Source organism: Ambystoma mexicanum, chromosome 3p (assembly GCF_040938575.1).
Source record: "Ambystoma mexicanum isolate Mex_15411 chromosome 3p, UKY_AmexF1_1, whole genome shotgun sequence".
Classification (NCBI taxonomy): Eukaryota; Metazoa; Chordata; class Amphibia; order Caudata; family Ambystomatidae; genus Ambystoma; species Ambystoma mexicanum.
In genome coordinates, this window is record NC_090925.1 from 753497206 (window position 1) to 753514942 (window position 17737).

Genomic DNA, 17737 nt, shown 5'->3' on the forward strand with positions numbered 1-17737 from the left:
ATGTGTACATTATCTGGTGGGTGCACTGAAATTGGAACGCTTCGTGCACCAATAAAAAAATGCAGTTCTGATCATTAAAGACAACAAGATAATGATAAACACAATGCATAACCACATGATGGTACGGTAGGTCAACCGGCAGCACTTCCTTCCAGAGAAGCGGGGTGCCCCTCTGCATGTGGGAGGACCAGGTTTCTGTTCTGGGCCCCCATCTCAATCATAACAAAATGTCAATGTTTTTTTCTTTTCACTCACTCCATTATTGTTTCTTGAAAAGTTTGTATCATAAAGTGTCTGGTGCTTCGCAAGTGTCCCCCCTCTTGTGGGTGACGATTGTCTCTGGATACGGGATACAGTTCCCTTGCTAGACTATGGAAAATAGATTAGACTAACACCTATGGTGAGTCACATTCATTGTGCATATTCAAAATAGGTGAGTTCCCAGACCACCCCCCAAATCTGCTTCAGTCCTGATGACATGTTGGAACCTGTTCAATGTGAAGAAATGGAAAATTGGCAATTAATCAAAATCAAAAAATGAAAAGGTGAAGTTCTTGTCTCTGCTCCCTCGATCTGTCCCTCGGCGGAAAGATTAAGTATTTTGCCTCTGTCTCTTCGATCTGTCCCACGGTGGAAAGTTTCTTCAGGATCTCCTCAGAAGTCGATGGACATTATTATTTCTGAGTTGTGCTACAATGGCCCGCAAGAGCATGTTGAGCTGTGTGCGTTCTTCACTGGATCTCCGAGAAATGTCAGTACGTCAATGTTGGTGGGTCTTCCCACTAGCCTTGGAAAGTTCTCAATGAGGTGAAAGAAGACATGGTATACAAATCTACTGTCTTCCGGTGACAGGGACATTTGTCCTGCTTTGCTGGGTTCTGGATCACAGGCCCTTCCCTTGGCGTGAACAGCCCTTGCACTTTCCTGCTGCGTGGATTGCGACTAAGTAACTTAGTTTAGTCCACAGCTGGCTCAAATGTTCAGAGTTTGCTGGATCTCTAATAAAAGTGAGAATGTCAGTGGTTCTCCCAACGATTGCTGGGCACTCCTCTATGATGCAAAAGAAAAGCGTAGTGGTAAGTCCATCTACTATTGCCTGTGGTGGAAGCATTTGTGTCCTTATCACTGTATTCTGGTAACACAATGAAGGCTTCCGCGATGACAGTAAGCAGTTGCCGGATTACTTTCTTGTTGGTAGGAACTTGGATAAAGTCTGTGACACTGGGACTCTCCCTACAAGTGACAGATATGAAACTAGTACTAACTGGAAGTAGGTTAGCACATCCCTTGTGATATTTCTGCTGGGAGACACTATAAATGCTGCAAAATGACGTCTTGATCTTTGATGATTCAGGATGCTGCGTTTAGCTCCTTAGGGCAAAAGTCCTTGATCACAGTCTATTTGAGTCTTGTTTCTCAACAACGCATTAGTGTGATTTGATTTACAAGTTTATGTCGACAAACGTGTTGTGGCTTAGATGCGCAATTTTCTTCTTCACCCTGCAACTAGGATGCACAGAGTGTCCGTTATGTCCTTATCCCCTTTTTTTGCTTAGAGGAAATGTCCAGTTTAAGCCACAACTTGCAAACGGGTTCTTTTGTCTTGGCTTTGCTGCTCATGCGTCCTTCTTCCTCGTCATGGATCTCGTCTGCACGTGCTGAGGTTCTTCCCCGTTGTCTGTCATTTCTTCACGGTGGGGAGCAGCTTCAGGGCTTTCTCCGATATAGGGCTTAATGTCATTGAGAAAAATCCATGCTCTCCTGCCTTGCAGTTTCACAGCTGAAGGAGTGCAATCCTCCACGATGAAAGGACCATTGAATCTTGGCTCGTCCCACCTTTTCCTCGTGTGGTTTTTCACCAACACGTCGTCTCCAGGGAAGATGAGCGGAGCACCTAGACTTTGAACTGCATCTGTTTCAGTGTTTCCTGCTGTGTTTTGTGCTGCGCTGCCCACTTTTTGTCATCGCTGTAGTTGGTCTGAAATTACAGTAAGGCTGGATGTCATGCAGTTCAGATATTCTTGCAACTCGGTTCCCAGGCCCTCTTTGGTTGACTGGGCATCACATCTAGCTCTGTCTCGGGGCGTAAGAGGGGTATTCATTCCCCTTCCTGTGACTATCTCGTGCGGCGTAAGATGATGGTCGGAGCCTGGTTGGTTCTGAAGAGCATACAATGCCAGTGGAAGGCAGTGCAACCATCCCCTCTTCAGAGTACGCTTCAACTTGGCTATCCTTTCCTTTAACAAGCCGTTGAGCCTCTCACAAATACCATTACCTTCTGGATGATACGCCAATGAGAACTTGTGCTTTATACCAAGCAGCAAGCTAATCTGTTCAAAGACTGTATTTGCAAAATGTGCCCCATTGTCTAATCTCATCACCTCACACACCCCCCATCTAGGGAACACTTCCCTCACCAGAAATTTGGCTGCACAGGTAGAGTCTGGGTGTGTACATGGACCTGCTTCTATCCATCTAGAGAATGGACACCCCACTACAATTAAGTACCTGTACCCGTTACATATCGACTATGTCGACATGATTCAAGTGTGTAAGTGCTGAAAAGGCCTATTTGGCTGGGAGGAGGACTCCTGTCACTACTTTTAATGTGTGCCCAGCGGTGAATTGCTGGCAGATTGTGCAGTTCACCATAAAGAATGCAACATGCTCTGCTAAATCCGGTATAAACCAATCTTCTGCGAGCGTTGCTGCTAGATTCTGTTTTGACATGTGAAATGGGTAATACAATTGCTCCAATGCTATTTTTAGTAGGGCTACAGCATTACTGGTTTACCAGTGCTGTGTTGCCGCCACAAGCCGTCAGAGGGGCTTAAAGAACACCCTCGATGTTTCCACAGGTTCTTTTTGTCCTGCGGTGCCTCCCCTTGAAGCTCCATTAGTTGCTTCTGCCCCATATTGCTATAGGCTTTGGGTGTGTTTCGTGCCACCATCATTCTCTCTTGGTTCATGTCACTTCTACTTCCATGATCATCTCACTTTTGGATGCCAAACGCTTGGCTTCCGTGTCTGCTGCATGGTTTCCGCGTGACACAAAATCTGTCCCTTTGGTGTGGGCGGAGCATTTCATGACCGCTGTGCCCACTGGGAGCTGTAGTGCTTTGATCAGCCTGTCCAATAAGGCTGCATGTTGCACTGGTGTGCCATCCGCTCGGAGGTAGCCCCTCCTTTTCCAGCGTGCTAGGCCTGAGTGCACTGTAGACGTCACATAGGCGGAGTCACTGTACACTGTAACTTCCTGGTCTGCGTGATTCTCAACACCAATAATTCTGCAGCCTGTGCCGAATAATGAGATGGTATTCGTACACTGACGAGTACTTGAAATTCTCTGTTTGCCATGTGTTTCATAACGGCAACGCCTGTATATCTTTGTCCGTCTTCTTGGTCGATTCTCGAAGAACTGTCAATAAAAATTATCTCATGTCCCACCAGGGCATTTTCTTTCACCGTGGGGATTTCATCATAGAATTCTTCATAGTTTGCACAGTCATGTATCGGCTCTCCTTCAGTGACTGGCTCAGCTATGAACATAGCTGGGTTTACTGTTTTACATCAAACTATTTTGACCGATGGATTAGATATGATCACTTCATAGGCAGAAGCTCTTTGAGATGTCAACATACCCTTTGGTTTCTCTAAGATGGCAAATAATGAGTGCTCGTCGTATAATGTCATGGAACATCCCTTTCCAATGGTTGTCGCTTTCTCTATGGCGAACGCTGCGGCAGTTAAGCTTTGTTCGCATGGTAAGTGGCCTCTCATGACTGGGTCCAGGCTCCCACTGTAATACGCCAGGGGCTTGTACCCCAACAAGGTTCTTCGAGCACTGCCGTCATAACACTGCCATCTGTGTGTGAGAATAGTTAGAATTCCTCTGCATAATTAGGAATCCCGAGAACTGGAGCTGTAAAAATCGCTCTCTTGAGTTCTGCAAACCCCTTTTCCATTGCCTCGGTCCATTCACTCTTTTCCCTTGTCACCTGGACCTTCTTTAAAGCCTGGAGCAAGGGCTTGGTATACAAGCTTTAATCGAAGACCCATGCTCTTACATCATTGCACAGGCCTAAAAAGCTCTGCATTTGCTTTATCGTGAGTGGCTTTGGCATGTTCATGATAGCTTCAGCCCTTTCTGGGGTCACCTTTTTTCTCTCATGCGAGATGAGTTGGCCTATGTACAGCACTTCCTGTTGACAATACTGTAGCTTTTCCTTGTCAACCTCATATCCTTTCTCAGCCAGTATAGTCAGTAGCTGAACAGAATCACGCCTGCATTGCTCTTCAGTGGTGCTGCAGATTAGGATGTCATCCACATACTGCAAGACGACACTATCTAATGAAATATTGCTTAGGTTCATCTGTAGGACTCTGTTAAATATGGACGGGGACTCACAGTACCCTTGTGGTAACCTTGTGCTTTCCAGACACATTTGTCTGAATGTAAATGACGTCAGATCTTGAGAGTCACGGTGCAATGGTATTGAGAAAAAGGCATTTTTCAAGTCAATCACCATGAAATATTTTGCCTCAAAGGGTATGTTACATAGGATTGTAGATGGATTAGGAGCTAGAGGGAACCCGGCTTCAACAATATTGTTTAATGCTCTTAAATCTTGGATTAAACGCCAAGACCCTCCTTTTGATTTCTTGACGGGATAAATAACTGTATTACAGGGTGACTCTGACGTCACTAGGATGCCCTGATCCATCATGGCGGAAATTGTCTTCACGATCCCTTCATCTGCCTCTCTGGACATGGGATAGTGTCGCGCTCTTGGTAAAATTGCTCCTGGTTTCAGTTTAATTTTCACTTCTCCCACCCCCTTCAGGAGGCCTAAGTCATATGGTCCTTTAGTCCATACTGAGACAGGCACATGGGCCATGTCGTCATCAAAGGATTCCGGACGTACCAGTGCCAACATCATTCTCTGAGGCACTTCTCTTTTAATCATTTTTACTCAAAATATGAGACTCACTTCGACCCTCGTCTTTTCTGAGTCTGGTTGCTCTTCTAACAGATCATCATCGGTGATGTCAGTCACTCAATACCCTTCTTCAATGGCGATAATCGCACACCATTGTCTGCCTTCATCATCGTATCCTTCGACCAATGCTAATTTCCCTCGTATTGCTGCAGCATGTATCATCAAGGGAAATTCTTATCCTTCCTCTTCATGCATAGGTATTCTTTGTCTAAATAGAAACTCATCAGGGGTTCTCATAGTTCTATCTGCGAGGCCTGGCAATCCTGCCATAAGCACACGCATGCCATATGCGAAGACCTCTGGCTCTAGAGGCACGGACCTCATGGCTATGTGTCTTGAGTATGCCCTGATTATTTCGCACAGGTTTGAATGATGCATTCCTGGAGTGGAGCATACTATGCCCTCCTCCGTGAACGAGATTGTCATATTCAATTTTGTCATTAAGGCTCGACCCAAAATGTTTACTGGGGTCTGACGTGAATACAACAAAGGTACATTCATTTTGCACTCTCCTACGGAGACTGGGATTGCATCTGTAAAGGGAACTCGACTGTGAGCTCCTGTAAAACTCTGAGTATCTATGGCCTCGCCGGACAAGGAAAACTTGCCTTCTCATATGCACGAGCGTGTTGCACCCGTGTCAACTAAGAAGGAATATTCTTTACCCCGTATGATGACATTCACCCTTTGTTCCCTGGTAGGGTCTGGTGTCACTGATAGGATAAAGCACATCAGAGTTCCCAGTGAGCTGTCCTAGCTCATATATAAGCTCGGTCCACTGTACACTTGTGGATTCTCTACATTCCCAGGGTTGCCTCCCCTTCTGGAGGTTGTGCCCTGAGAAGTTTGCAGTGGTGCCTGTTGGAATTGCCCTTGCGGCAAGTTCCCCATGTTCGGGGGTTGAACCCCTTGTTGCGCACCTTGCTGCATGCCTGGTGCTTGCTGCTGCACTGTGTGATTCTGTGCACCACCCTGTTGTGAGATTGCAGGCAGATTCACTGTGCCTGCTCCCATTCCTTGGCCATTTTGCCATGCGCCTTGGCTTCTGCACGAGCCGCCAGATGCCCTGTCATTCCACACAGCTAACACACTGGCGGCTGTCGGACTATTTGTCCATTTGACATATCCGGATTGCCCATTTGCACGTTTTGAAAGCCTCCTTGATTATTTTGGAAACCTCCCTGATTATTCTTCCATCCTCTTCCTCTAAATCCCCTCACCCTCGGGTACAATCCTACGTTACCCTGGTTGTTCTGCTGTGGGTTAGCAACCTGTTGTACATTCTGTTCAGCTGGGCTAGTCAGCATGGCTCCTTCAAGAGCATACTTTGATAATTTCTTTTGAACCAGCTTCGCTTCCTCACCCTTTCGAGTTGCCTCCTTTTTTCGATTCTTTTCTTGCAACAATCTACAGTAATGTGCAATAGTCAACTGTATTTCGGCCCAAGGTTTAGCCTCAACTACCAATTTCTTAAGCTGCTTCTGTACTGGTTCTGGTAACCCCTGGCGCAATATGTGATAAAATACAGGTATAGATATCGTCCAAGATTCATGCGTTTCGAGCAGCCACCCGTCTTGGAAATTCTGATATAAATCAACAGATCTTCTGACTCCTTCATTTTTCGAGTCATTATAGCACCCATATCGGAAGTGTCTGGGTAAAGCACTCGTAGCCCTTTCCATACTGCTGCTCTCCAATCATTAAATGGCGCTCCGTCGTGTGTAGTGCTAATTATGGTTACACCAGGGTACCCTGCCCATTTCCACACATTGTCTGCTCTCTCACCAAGTATGGCGATCAGGAGACCTTTAATGTCCCCTATAGCTAACGTGACACCCCCTGTCATTTTTTCTAACTCGTGTATCCACTTCCCGGCTCCCGATGTCAGCATTGGAAGTGTCACGAGCCTCGCCCAAAACCCCCTCTGGCAAACCCATTGGCCAGGTGGAGTCGGGACTCGGGCCTCTAGAGCCTGGCATCCTCTTCAAAAGCCCTCATGGGGCCAGTCCTGGCGCCTATGGCACCAGGCTCATACACCATGAAAAACAATGTGCTTGGGAACTACTTTATTGTATTGTCAGCCAACATGGAGGCATCCACATAGCTTGGTTCCTAAGAACCAAGCTATGCGGTCTAGTGTTTTGGGTGTGGTAGCCTAGGGAATACTTTACCTGTACTATTTTGTTGGGGCTATTTAAACCACACCCGAGCAAGACAACACGCTTCGCGTTACTTTTCAGCTTGCAACGTGACGCCCACCGTGTCCAGCTATTCCCTCAAACCTCGGAAAAGCAGAACCTGCAAGGAGACAAAAGGAACATCATTAGCAGCAGCATCTTACCTGCAGTCTTCATCTTTAAACACTCACAGCTACTGAGAACAGCTTCCTCGAATCTGCACACCTCCCGGACAGAACGACCTGAAAGAGGAAGATAGAGGCAACATTAAAGAAAGCAGTAGAGACAGTTACAAATTACGAACTGCTCAAAAGGATTACCTGGCTGGTCGCCTCTCGGCTGGCACCACTCCGGACATTCCACTCGCACTGAAGAACACTGCGACCTACAAGGAAGGAAAACACAGGTTAGCAAAGGCAAGACTTTGCAGCGCTGCGCATAGCGCTTACTTACCGCATCATAGCGCTCTTAATGCGCCATCATTTACCAGCGGGACTCAACCAAGCCAGTTCGCCACGCTGAAGCTCTGCATACCTAAGGGAGAAAAAAAGACATTTTAAACAAAGAAAGGCATGCAGGATAGCAACAAAACTAAAGAACAGCAATAAGACCTACCTGAACAATATCAAACGAGCCAGCATCAGTGAAGTAACTGGACCACACTTGCCCATGAAAGACAACGCGCCACTGCAAAGAAGGCAGGACGCAGAGCACGCCTAATTCTACCACAAGGCAGAACCTCCCCGCAGACCACATCAGGGCAAAGTTAAGAAGCATACCAGTGAGCAACCCGGCTGGGTGGCGTCCCTGTGGATACCAGGTGAGCATAACAGAACGCGAAGCCTACCATAACAAATCCACCTGGGCGCCATGGAGACATGAGAAATGGACCAATTGGGCCAATTACTAGGAGAGCTTCGTGCTGAGGTTCATTCTGCCCGACAAGAGACTAATGCCCTCCGGAGAGACCTAATAGTGACCAAAGAACGCACTGAAGAGATTAGCAGGCAATACTTGCAATCACAGGCAGGACAGACGCCTCTACCTGGAAGCAATCCAACGATGCAAAACCCTGCCATACCACCCACTCAGGTACAGATCACGTTACCTGGAACAGTACCCCTGGCACCACCAGAAAGGTTCTCAGGCGACCCACGGAAGTATGCAGCATTCATCAATCAGTGCCGCCTTCATTTTCTTTGTAGGCCTGGAGCATTTCCAAACGACCAAGCTCGGGTAGCTTTTGTCTTATCATACCTGAGTGGTAGTGCAGCAGATTGGGCGGTGCCATTTGTAACCCATGACGATCCTCTATTACATGACTTTGGGGGGGTTCCAGAGAGAAATGGAAAAACTTCTTGCTCGCTATACCCATGAACAAGCAGTAGACAATGAACTCTTGTCCCTCCGACAGGGGAATCAGGACTTGTTAACCTACATTGCTACCTTCAACAGACTGGTTGCCGAAGCTAGGTGGCCAGAAAACAAAAGAACCACGTTATTCCATCGAGGCTTACGAGGCGAATTAAAGGACGTCTTAGCCCAGGTGGTTGATCCACCCAGACACTGTGCAGACTTCATAAATCTGGTTGTGCAGCTAGACCACCGGTTGCAGGACCGAAAGGCAGACCGGTCTAAGATGGACCCTCGGACCGTGTATGTTCGACCAAGGGAAAACACACCCTGTGTACCTGAAAATGCTGTAGAACCCATGCAGATTGGAGGGATGCAGCCTCCATTAACAAAACAAGAGTGGGACAAAAGAAGACAACAACAGCTTTGTTGGTATTGTGGGAAACCAGGACATTTCCTGAAGGACTGTCCAGTAAAACCCCCAAGAAGAACAGTCGGGGCTTCAGAGAAGGATGAAGCTAAGGAATCGGAAAACTACCAAGCTCGACAAATGTAGAGGTCAGTTTGTCGAGTGAGAAGAAAGAGTTGCTGACCTTGCACTTTGCAATATCAGTGATCTTAATTAACTACCAACAATCGTCAAGAATGCATGCCGTTGAAGCATACATCAATAGCGGAGCAGTTGGAAATTATATTGATCAAGAACTGGCAGCAGAGATGGGGCTTCCTTTGTGTTCGAAGCCAACTATGGACAAGGTAACCACCGTGGATGGGACAGAAATCGCTTCCGTACCAGTAACCCAGTGCAAAGCCAGGGTAACCTTGCTGTGCCAAGACGGACATCGGGAGTCTATTTCATTCGATCTCATCAAAGCAACTCAGTTCAGGCTAATACTAGGCATGCCATGGATGGTTGCTCACAACCCTTTGATAGACTGGCGGGCATGAAAATAAACCTTCCCCAGTGACTGCTCCCCTGCCTGCTATTACCAAGAGGAGAAACCCGACGTCTGTATCCCCATGACTTCCGGAGCGACAGTATCAACCCTGGGAGCAACTAATACCTTGCCAAGTGAATACCATGTTTTCCAAAAGGACCAAGCCAATACATTGCCGCCGCACAGGCCCTATGACTGTCAGATTGACCTTGTTCCTGGTGCACAAATCCCTTGCGGCAGGATCTACGCTCTCACAGAACCAGGAAACCTTAATTTTAAATCCTATTTAGACCAGTACCTTGCAAATGGATTTATCCGTCCTTCGAAGTCCCCCGCAGCCAGTCCTTTATTCTTCGTACCGAAAAAGGAAGGAGACTTGAGAACCTGTATTGACTACCGCGCATTGAACCAAATCACTGTGAAGAACCGCTACCCCTTGCCACTTATCCCTGAGATGCTAGACCAAGTTAAAGATGCCCAGATTTATACCAAATTGGACCTTCGAGGAGCGTACCACCTGGTCTGAGTCAGAAAAGGAGATGAATGGAAAACCGTCTTCCGTACTAAGTACGGCTTGTTTGAATATCAAGTCATGCCCTTTGGGTTATGCAACGCTCCTGCGGCATTCCAGTATTTCATGAATTACGTCTTAAGGGAGTTAATTGATGTGTGCGCCTTAGTGTACATAGACGACATCTTAGTATACTCAACCTCGGAACAAGATCATGTCAGGCACGTTCGTTCAGTACTCACCAAGCTCCGTCAACATCGCTTCTTTGCAAAGCTTGAAAAATCCTTTTTTCACGTCACCGAAGTATAATTTCTTGGTTTAATCCTTACTCCAGGAGGCATCAGAATGGACGTGCACAAGGTAGATGCCATTCTGAAATGGCCTTCACCGACGTCTCTGAAAGGGGTACAAAGCATGCTGGGCTTTGCAAACTTCTACCGCCGGTTCAACCCAGCCTTCTCTCAGGTTGTGCACCCAATCACAGTACTATTACGAAAAAACAATAAAAAGTTTGCTTGGACCGAAGAAGCCTTTCAGGAACTTAAACAAAGGTTTACCTCCGCTCTAATCCTACGACATCCTCGTCCAGACCTCCCTCATGTCGTTGAAACTGATGCGTCCAGTCTCACAATGGGGGATGTCCTTTCACAGAGAGACCCGGAAACCGGCCAGCTACATCCTGTGGCCTTCTGGTAGAAAATGTTCTCACCTCCAGAGATTAATTATGCCATCACGGACAAGGAACTCCTGGCTATCAATTCTGCCTTTAAAGCCTGGAGGCACTACCTTCTGGGGGCCAGTCACACCATTACAGTCATCACAGACCACCGAAAGCTGCAATATCGCAAAACAGCCAAGGCCCAGTCCTCGCGCCAATTATGGTGGGCCCTTTTCTTCACCGAGCATGATTATGTAATCACATTTTGACCAGGAGTGAGAAACGGAAAGGCAGATGGCTTATCTCGCATGGGCATAGATGAAATAGTATATACAACTCCAGACCCAGTACCTATTATACCTGAAGACAAATCCAATGGACAATGAATCCTGATGCCTACCTCGCATGGCAAACTCAAGGAGAACAAAATACCATCACGGGCCATCTACCCTTTTTTAGGGATCGCCTATATGTACCCAAGAAGGAATTACAACAGCATATTATTTCAAACTATCACAATTCACTGATCGAAGGGCATCCTGGGATCGCCAAAACCCTAGCTAAGGTGAAAGGGAACTTTTGGTGGCCTACCTGGCGTAAGAGGTTTATAACAAACAAGGATGGACCAGTAGATAGGGATGACACGGGTATAGTTCAAGACAAAATATTACAAATTTTAATCAATAATAACATCTTTCATTGTTACATGCAATGTTTTAAAAACCATAAATAACAATTCACCATCATATATTTCATCTATACTTCTCTCATTCCCAACTCACACATTCATTCAAAAAAAAATTCTTAAAACAAACTAATTTGGCTCTTTCCAGAAAATGTATCATACACTTAAAACATATATTTCTACACACAAAATTTCAGTGATTGTCTGGCCAGTTTCGCTTTCAGGTGTTGTATTTTTCTTGGTCAAATAATTAACCCAAGTATCGTTTATAGTCGTTGACAGGTGTTTCAGTACAATATAACACAATTTGCTGTTTTTAAATTTCAAGACCTTCTTCAGGACATGAAGTGCAGACAACTGCGTCTTGGAAACGTATGCGCCAAATGTCAAATCTAAAAAACATACATAAGGTACTGTCAGTATCAAGTGTCATCCCATATTATTTAAACTTTTGTGACTGTTATTGTCATATGTATAGTATCTCAACACACAGGCCTACTCACCGCTATGTGTCAATTCACAAATGGGCAAATAGGTATACGGAATCAATCCTTCACAGGGTCAGTGGTATAATCAAGACCTGTGAACCAAACAGAGACACGTCTTAGTTCTCTGTACCATTAAAAAATTACTTACGAAAATAAGTAATTAATGGACATAAAAAAGTCTCACTTACAATTCTTCAATGTTAGTCAGCATCTCAGATGAATATTCAATGCTTCAAAAAATCTTGGCGGAAAGATGAGAACATTTTTTTTATCAACACTTTTATTCCACAGATCTGTGAAAAATAAACGGATCTGTTGTATATGCTGTCGTGAGTATCTGATGATATTTGCCTAAAATACTAGATTCACAATGGGAGAGATGTGCACTCACCATGAAGTTTCTATGGGCTGTACAGAAGTTGTAAGTGTCAAACAATTCCTCAGCAACCGTCTTCATCGGTTAAATACACGAGGCTGTTGAGAATAGTATATAGTAGTCACAAGAGTATTTCTCTCTGATTACATAACACACTTTATTAATTACATTCCCTCAACTCCTGTATGTTGGCAAGGTGAGGTGAGACAGCATATATCTGAACATAGGAGCTGTATCAGAAATAATGTGGCAGATAAACCGCTCGTAGAACATTTCTTGAAATTGAAACATAAAGATACAGACCTTAGATGGTTTGTTCTTCAACATGTTAAACCCAACATGAAAGGTGGACATTCCTCCAGTTCCATGGCACACTCTTTCCCTTGACTTCATCTCTGATCTACCTCCAAGCCAAGGGTTCAACACCATCCTTGTAGTTGTGGACCTATTCTCAAAGATGGCCCATTTTATTCCTCTCAAAGGCCTCCCAGACGCAGCCACTTTAGCAAGTGTTCCTGGAGGGCGTGGTTAAGCTACATGGCTTCCCTTTGGTTCTGGTCTCTGATCGAGGCAGCCAGTTTGTTTCAAACTTCTGGAAAAAATGTTGTGCAATGGCGCAGATCGACGTTCGGCTATCTACCAGTCACCATCCCCAAACGGATGGCTAAACCGAGAGAACCAATCAGACACTCGAGCAATATTTAAGGTGCATGCTGCACCACACACAAAGGAATTGGAAAGACCTACTATGGATAGCTGAATATGCATATAACAATTCTTTTCATTCAAGCACGAGACAAACGCCCTTCTATACCCTTTATGGCAGACATCCACGTACCTCTGAACTAGACCTTCCAGCCAGCTTGGAAATGCCAGCGGTAAAGACTCTACACACAACCATTACTCAGGCTTTCAAAAGGGCAAAGGAACACCTTATTCATGCCAAAGAAAAACAAAATAGATTCGCCAAACAACACTGGAAAAAGGCCCCTGATTATCAAGTAGGAGACAAAGTTTGGTTAGCTGCTAAATTCGTACCCATCAAGGAAACCTGGACCTTTCATCCCAGATGCTTAGGACCCTATACCATTAAGGCAATTATTAACCCAGCCGCTGTGAAACTGGATTTACCACCTAATCTACACATCCACCTGGTATTCCATGTGTCCCTCCTGAAACCAATGCAACCCAGCACACGGATTGGGACATCACCTAAGCCCATACTTGTTGAGGGAGAACCAGAATTCGAAGTCAAAGATATCTTGGATTCTAAATACTCTATGACCAAGCTATATTATCTCGTCGATTGGAAAGGATCTGGACCGCAAGATCCTGGGAGCCCAGTGAGAATATCCACTCACCACGTCGAATCAGGAAATTCCATCGGAACTTCCCAACCAAACCTGGGCCAGACAGAAGGAACACCATGGGAGGGGCCTTAGGGGGGAGTGCTGTCACAACCCTCGCCCAAAAGCCCCTCTGGCAAACCATTTGGCCAGGTGGAGTCAGGACTCGGGCCTCTAGAGCCTGGCATCCTCTTCAAAAGCCCTCATCGGGCCAGTCCTGGCACCTATGGCGCCAGGCTCATACACCATGAAAAACAATGTGCTTGGGAACTACTTTATTGTATTGTCAGCCAACATGGAGGCATCCACATAGCTTGGTTCCTAAGAACCAAGCTATGCGGTCTAGTGTTTTGGGTTTGGTAGCCTAGGGACTACTTTACCTGGACTATTTTGTTGGGGCTATTTAAACCACACCCGAGCAAGACAACACGCTTCGCCTTACTTTGCAGCTTGCAACGTGACACTCACCATGTCCAGCTATTCCCTCGAACCTCGGAGAAGCAGAACCTGCAAGGAGACAAAAGGAACATCATTAGCAGCAGCATCTTACCTGCAGTCTTCATCTTTAAACACTCACAGCTACTGAGAACAGCTTCCTCGAATCTGCACGCCTCCCGGACAGAACGACCTGAGGAAGATAGAGGCAACATTAAAGAAAGCAGTAGAGACATTTATAAATTACGAACTGCTCAAAAGGCTTACCTGGCTGGTCGCCTCTCGGCTGGCACCACTCCGGACATTCCACTCGCGCTGAAGAACACTGCAACCTACAAGGAAGGAAATCACAGATTAGCAAAGGCAAGACTCCGCAGCACTGCACATAGCGCTTACTTACTGCATCATAGTGCTCTTAATGCGCCATCATTTACCAGCGGGACTCAACCAAGCCAGTTCGCCTCGCTGAAGCTCTGCATACCTAAGGGAGAAAAAAAAAGAGACATTTTAAACAAAGAAAGGCATGCAGAATAGCAACCAAACTAAAGGACAGCAATAAGACCTACCTGAACAATATCAAACGGGCCGGCCTCAGTGAAGTAACTGGACCGCACTCGCCCATGAAAGACAACACACCCCTGCAAAGAAGGCAGGACGGAAAGCACGCCTAATTCTAGCACAAGGCAGAACCTTCCCCGCAGACCACATCAGGGCAAAGCTGAGAAGCATACCAGTGTGTAACCCGGCTGGGTGGCGTCCCTGTAGATAGCAGGTGAGCGTAACAGGAAGCTTGTTTTTCAGGTTTTCCCGATCCATGTGTAGCCATGGAATATATTGTGGTCTTGCTCCCCCCTTTTCCAACAGCGGAAATTGGAATGCGCAGCCTTCTTCTGTCCATCACTGGGGTAACATTCCTGCACTGCCGTCTGCCTGGCAATGTGCTCAACCTGTCTATATAGGTGGGTGCTGACACCCCCCTCCGACCATGGGGTGTTCCTTCATGCCGGTCAGAGTGCGTGGCAGACTCTGATGCCATCGGTGCAGACTCGCTAGCATCTGACCATCGTACCCCTTTGTCCCTTGGCAGCCTCTTTTCGCGCTGTCTCCCTTCTTCATTTGTCTCGCACTCCATCTCCTCTCCGGAGGCTGATATTGATTGTCCCCAATTCACGCAACTCCTTGCGTCATCGTCGTTCTTACTGATTTCTAGCCTATCCAGGGACAGTCTCCTGCTCCCACTACTTCGGGTGACGTCCTCAGTGTAATACAGCCGGGTGCTTTCCAAGCGCTCGTCTTCCCCTTGGGATATTGGTTCTAGCCCCATTTCATCATATATTTTATGGATCGTTTCCCCCGATGCTTCTGGTGTTGAAGTCATCTTCAATATTTGCCCCACTCGTACCTGGTACTGAATCGTACGCAGGAAAGAATTCTTCAATGTCTTCCCATTCTACAACAGGATCGGGTTTTTTAACTTCCCGCTCCAGATATTCGAGATCGCGTGGCCTCGGTATACGCTTACGTTCAATATCATCATCAAATTCTTTGCGCTTCCTCCCCTCTTCTCTGACCTTATCGTCTTCCCTTCTCCTTTCATTTCTACGTTCATTTGCCCTTCAAACTTCCTCATCTTATCGTCTCTATCCTTTTTTCACGTACTCTTTGCTCTTCTTCCAACCTTTGCTGATTCTGTCTGTACTGGTCATAGGCTGCTTTCTGTTTGCAATCGAGCTGCTTTTCTTGCTCCTCACGATATAGCTGTTCTCGCCTTAGCCTATCTTTCCTTCTTATCCTTTCGTCCCTTACCTCCTTTTCCTTCTCCTTCTCCCTTCTTTGTGCCTCATCAGACTTCTCACTCTGTCTCACATCATCACTTCCTTTTCCATCGATTTTCAACAATATCTGTCCTCCCAACCATTCGTCTTTTGGGAATGCTATCTCATCAGTTCTGTCTTCACTTCCTTTCCATTTCTTTCCCTCTCTCTCCTTATCGAGAGGTGCACTTGTCTGTGCCTGATCCTTCCTCTCATCATCGCGTCTCTCCTTATCCCTCAGGACTGCGGAGGTAATATTCTTATCCTGATCCTTCCCCTTATTGTCGTCACTACTGTACGTAGGTGACTCATATGCGGGGTTGCTGTACCCCATGGCTGCCTTACGCTCTCTTAATGGGAAGAGTCCCTCTGGCTTAGTTCCCTCTGTTTCTGTTTCAAGCGGGGCAGGTGGTGTGGTAGGCATCTCACCCCCCTCCGTGCATACATTTAATATCCAGTCTGCGGGTGGCTCTTCCTCCTTTGACTGTTCGAACATTTTCCAAAGTTCTAGAACAGCAAGGCGTTTTTCTAGTTTTTTGCCTGAATATGTGGCATGTAAGTAAGTCGTCATATGTTGTAAGACAGCTTTAGATAAGGACCCATTCTGTGGCCACAGCATAAACATCTTGTGGGTGGTACCCTTAACCCACTCGGTACTGTATTTCTTAAGCTTGGGTGCATGTTTAGGTAGTTGTTTACATAAGTGTGCTAATGGAGTAATGTCTTCCATGCTTAAATCTGTTTCTAACAATACTTTCATGTAACTTCACCACTCCCAACAATATGAGCGAGTACCAAATATCGCAAGCACCAATCCAATCTTTTCCCGCCAAAACCTTTGTTTCACCACTTTATTCAAGAACATCAATTCTTGTATGATTCTCTCTAAACTATAGAATCGCGTAAAACCCCTAATCAATTTCAAACAACAAGGAGAAAAATGTGCTTACGTGTGTCACATCAACAGAACATGTACGACAAACATTAAATCGACTAGACAGACACCAGCTGGACACAGATATCTCTGCCTTCTAATCAATACCCCGACATGAAGTCTAAACAAACTCCTTTTATGACGTCTTTAACCGTCGTAGTAGCTTAGTCATTCCCTATTATGTGGGACTATGAGTTCACGTTTTTTCTGACTGCTATATTAAAGTGCAGGAACAAGGCGAATCCTCTCACTTTATCTCAGGTGTCTGCCCTGGTATCCTCTGTTTTCTCTCGGGTGCCTACCCCGGTAACCTCTGTTTTCTGAATATTTTGGTTTTTTTTTCCACCTCCCTCTGTTACCTTTCCCTTACTTGTTCTAATGCCTATAACATTTGCCAAAGCATTCAATTTTTTGTTTCACTCACCGCTCGCATCGTTCCTCTCTTGATCCTCGGGATCACCGCCTACGTTACTGCCTCTTTTAGTCTTTCGCTTGATCCACTGCCCATAGGAATGGAAGGGTTTATGTTTATAAAACGGGTCCCTTCAAACCCACTGCAGTTTTTTGGACAAGTTTAAGCTATCATTGTCCACGGGAAGCTTCACAGTCTACTCGGCCAAATGGCGAAGGACTTGTGATATTGCTGAAGACCTAGAGTTACTTCGTGTCGACGGTCAATAGGTGTCTTATCAATAATCAATAGTTGATGGTCAAAACCATCCTCTGCTACCAAGTGTACAGGAGGGCAGAGCGACCTCTGACGGGCCCATGGGATCAGAGTTCACCCTCAAGTACTTTAAGATGAGATAGCTGCATCTTGAGGAGGATGGGGTGCGGGATTCTCTTACTCCAACACCAATCAATAAGGACAACTCAATGGTTTGGCAAAGGGAAGTCGGTTTAATGACCAGTACAAAAAACAGGGAAACAATGGAAATCGACAGTGATGTGATCGCCCGTCTCGCTTCAACTCCCAAAATCTTCATTCAGACAGCAATAGTTATAGCCAATTTTCATCATAG